Source organism: Myotis brandtii, unplaced genomic scaffold (genome assembly GCF_000412655.1).
Source record: "Myotis brandtii unplaced genomic scaffold, ASM41265v1 scaffold1074, whole genome shotgun sequence".
NCBI classification, from domain to species: Eukaryota; Metazoa; Chordata; class Mammalia; order Chiroptera; family Vespertilionidae; genus Myotis; species Myotis brandtii.
This window is the reverse complement of record NW_005353653.1, coordinates 934622-939001: the sequence shown is the minus strand read 5'-3', so window position 1 is coordinate 939001 and position 4380 is coordinate 934622. Positions and strand designations below refer to the sequence as shown.

The following is a 4380-nucleotide window of genomic DNA, read 5'->3' as shown; positions in this document are numbered from 1 at the left end:
TTTATGCCATTGTGATCTGAGAAGATGCATGATATTATTTCTATCGTCTTGAATTTGACGAGACTTAGCTTGTGTCCTAATGTGTGGTCTATTTTTGAGAATGTCCCATGTACACTCAAGAAGAATGTATATTTCATTGCTTTCAGGTGAAATGTTCTGAAGATGTCAATTAGTTCCATCTGATCTATTGAGTCGTTTAGTATTGCTGTTTCTTTGCTGATTTTTTGTCTAGAAAATTTATCTAGTGATATCAATGGGGTATTAAAGTAGCCTACTATGATTGTATTGCTGTCACTCTCTCCCTTGATATCTTCCAAAAGTTTTTTGTGTGTATTTGGGTGCTCCTGTATTGGGTGCATATATGTTTACCAGAGTTAAATCCTCTTGTTTTATCGATCCCTTTAGTATTATAAAGTGGCCTTTCTTATCTCTTGTTATGGCCTTCACTCTAATGTCTATTTTGTCAGGTATAAGTATTGCTACCTCAGCTTTTTTTTTTTTCATTTCTGTTTGCCTGAAAAAAATTTCCCATGCCTTCACTTTCAGTCTGTGTGAGTCCTTTGTTCTGAGATGAGTCTCTTGTAGACAGCCTATATATGTGTCATGTTTTCTTATCCATTCAGTCACTCTATGTCTTTTGATTGGAGCATTTGATCCATTTACATTTAAGTTCTTATTGATAGGTACTTTTTTATTGCCTGTGTTCCTTCTTCCCTTTCTATTTCTTCTTTTTACACCAGTCCCTTTAGCATTTCTTGCATTGCTGGCTTGGTGGTAATAAACTCCCTTAGCCTTTTTTTTTTTTTTTTTCTGCGAAGGTCCTGATTTCCCCTTCAATTTTGATTGATAGCCTTTCTGGATAGAGTATTCTTGGATTCAGTCCCTTCCTTTGAAGCACTTTGTAAAATTCATTCCATTCCCTCTGGCCTGATGTGTTTCTGTTGAGAAATCATTTGATAGTCTAATGGAACAAAAATTCCTTGTAGGTAAATTTCTGTCTCTCTCTTACAGCCCTTAAGATTCTTTCTTTGTCATTAACATTTGCCATTGTAATTACGATGTGTCTTGGTGTGGGTCTTTTGAAGTTCCTCTTGTTTGGGACTCTGTGCTTGTGTGACTTTTTCTTCTCTAAGTCAGGAAAGTTTTCTGTCATTATTTCTTTAAATAGGTTTTCTATTCCTTGCTCCTCTTTTTGACCTTCTGGCACCCCTATTATATGGATGTTACTTGTTTCAAGTTGTCCCAAAGTTCCCTTAAACTTTCCTCCTGCTTTTAATTTTTTTTTTCTAATTGCTGTTCAGATTGGATGTTTTACTACTCTGTCTTCTAACTCGCTGATTCGGTCCTCTGCTTCTTCTAGTCTACTGTTGAAACCTTCCATTGTGGTTTTTATTGCAGCTATATCATTCTTCATTTCCTCTTGATTCTTACATATGTTGATTTTCTTATCCAACAAGTTTAGGAACTTTATGACCCTTACTCTGAATTCTTTCTCTGACATATTGCTTGCCTCCATTTCATTAGTTCCTTTTCTTTCCTTGTGGGGTTGTTTCTTTGTCTCCCCATTTTTGCTGACTTTTTCTGGCCCTGGGCATCCTGCTTGGGGTTTGAGAGGTTGAAGACCCTATCAGGCCAATGGTCTGGAAATCATTAGCCCAGAGTCTTGGTCTGCTTTGCATCTCACATCTTTATTGTCTCTGCTCTGAGTTGCACCCCCTCCTCCCATGGATCTGATCTCTCAGTTGTCCCCTTCAGATGCTTGGGGTGGTGGGTGCACATGCACAGTTCCTCTTGTGTGTGACTCCCTGTGAGAACCCAGAGCCCTCTAGCATGCAATTTGCTGTGTGGGCCTGGCACCCATGGTAGGGTGGTGCCCTAGGTCCCTCTGGCAGTGTACTTGCAGCATGGACCTGTGGCCCATGGTTGAGAATACCAGATCGCTCTGGGTCACCCTGGCAGGGCTCTCTTGTGGCCCAGAGTGGGGCATATGCTGGGTTGCTCTGGGTAGCCCTGGCGGGACTGTGTTATTCCTAGTTGCCCCAGCAGCAAGTCCCTGGGCTTGGGTTGGAGCGGGTGCACATTGCTCTGGGTCATACAGTCCTCGCTTTCCTGTGGCCCCGAGTGAGGCATGCTGGGTTGCTCCAGTTTTCCCCTCCCTAATGTGGAGTGGGGGCAGGTTGCTCTGGGTCACACAGTCTGTGCTGTCCTGTGGCCCGGAGTGGGGGCGTGCACTGGGTTGCTCTGGGTCACCCTTCCCAAGGCCCTGGATGAAGAGGACATGGATTGCTCTGGGTCGCACAGTCTGTGCTGTCCTGTGGCCTGGAGTGGGGCGTGCACTGGGCTGCTCCGGGTCACCTCAGCAGCAGGTCCCAGGGCTCAGTGGCTCCGGGTCAGACTGACCACATGGTTCTGGGGCCTGGAACGGGGGCAAGACACATAGATCCCCCTGGCTTGCACTCACTGAGAGGTCCTGGAGCCAGATCCTGGGATGCTGGGTCCCAGTGGACTATGGCAAGAGCTCACTGCAGATGCCTGGGAGCCTGCCGAGAGAAACTGAGCCACTCACTTCCAGGGCATGGTGGTGGTTCCACTTGGGTTATGGCTGGCAAGCAGTGTTCTCTAGGCGTCCTCTGCACTTCCTTGTTAAAAATTGTCTCCTCAGCCATGTCTAATTTGTTAATTCTGGGTGGATGTTGTCTGATTTAGTCCCTTTTCAGGCCTGGCCCCAGGAGGAGGTGTGTGACATTTCTGCCTATTAGGCCACCATTTTGGGGGAAAAAAGCTCTCTCAGCTTTAATTTTTCCATTATTAAAATAGTAAACACAACTTCCCACCAGAAATATTGTACCGATAAAGAGAGAAGAATGTTTTGAACAATGTTGCACACTATTTGACACTTACTAAATCTTTTCTTTTTTGGGGGGGTGGGTTCAGAGCATGGTTTAATGCATTCATACATCAAAGTTATTTTCAGAAACATGGAAAGCCCTAAGTCACACTGTGGATTTCCTCGCGATCCATGCTGAAGGCTGGGGCTGTTCCAGATGCAGCAAGTGCTGAGATGGAACCTGTTGGCACCACCAGTCACCAGAGGGGTCTGAGGAGGGTCAGTTTAATTAGTCGTCCTTCTTAAACTTGCCATTGATGTAGGGCACCCAGTCCAGAATCAGCCTCCAGTCAGTGGCCCACACTAGCCCCATGGTGCCCATGGCGCCCCACATGCCCAGCATGGGAATCCAGTTCTTGGCCAGTTGGACATAGCAGGGGCCCAGGAACTTGCTCATTGTCTCATCGAGGTCTGAAGTTCAGGGTGACCCAGGTTCCTCCTGGCCAGGACGCACAGCCTAAGCCCGCAGAGATGCCCCACCCTGGGTCGACAGGGCACGCGACATCCGGATTCCTGGGCCGCTGCCCACGCAGACCCACTTAGTAAAACTTTTAAGAGCTTCACTTTCCTTCTCTTGCTGTGTTAGCTGGATGCTCATGTCCTTAACTGCTGGAGGGAAGGCCTGGACTGTCAGCAAGGTGGGAGTCTGCCTTGAAGGCAAGTGGACTTTTTCAAAATGTTTAAACTCCACTGCCTCTTGCCTGGCGTTTCTAAAAAGTGCACTGCACCCCACCTCCCAAAGAACTTAGAACCAGAAGCAAAAGAAATAGCATAGGCAAGGGAGGCAGGGACACTGAGACAGTCACAAGGTTAAGAAGCTGTTATTACAGCCTCTCCATCACCTGGCTTTCAGTGTGAATTACGTATACTCATGCTTGGTTTAAAGTAGCATCTCTGTTACATTCAAATGGGTCTACAGAGCTTTAAAGTATAAATGTGCTTATATAAGTCCCTGGGACACAGTGATTCTTGGTTCTTAAAATGTATAAGATCATATTAGTTTATCTTGCTAGAAAAGACCAAGGATGCTATGGAGGTCAAAGTAAGTATTTACTTTTACAATAAAGCTAATAGAAAATGAGGTTAAAATACGGTTGGATTTATGGGTATGATAGAACATCCTGCTATTATAAATCGATGTCAGGTTAGAAGTCTGATTGGTCTGGATGAGCTGTAATTAAAAAGAATTGTCTCCCTAGCTGGTTTGGCTCAGTGGATAGAGCATCGGCCTGCAGAATGAAGGGTCCCGGGTTCAATTCTGGTCAAGGACACATGCCTGGTTGTGGGCTCAGTCCCCAGTAGGGGACATGCAGGAGGCAGCCAATCAATGATCCTCTCTCATCATTGATGTTTTTATGTCTCTCCCTCTCCCTTCCTCTCTGAAATCAATAAAAAATATATAATTTTTAAAAAGAATGGCCATTCAAGACTCAGGAAGAATTTGGAACTACACGGAGCTAACAGGAGTTTTGAGGAGAATAGAATGCCCTAGA

General features: G+C 45.2%; 1 pseudogene; it reads right to left on the bottom strand.

Annotated features, from left to right (window-relative positions):
* Window positions 1–2926: 2926 nt before the first annotated feature.
* Window positions 2927–3304, bottom strand: LOC102246990 (annotated as a pseudogene).
* Between the last annotated feature and the right edge of the window lie 1076 nt (window positions 3305–4380).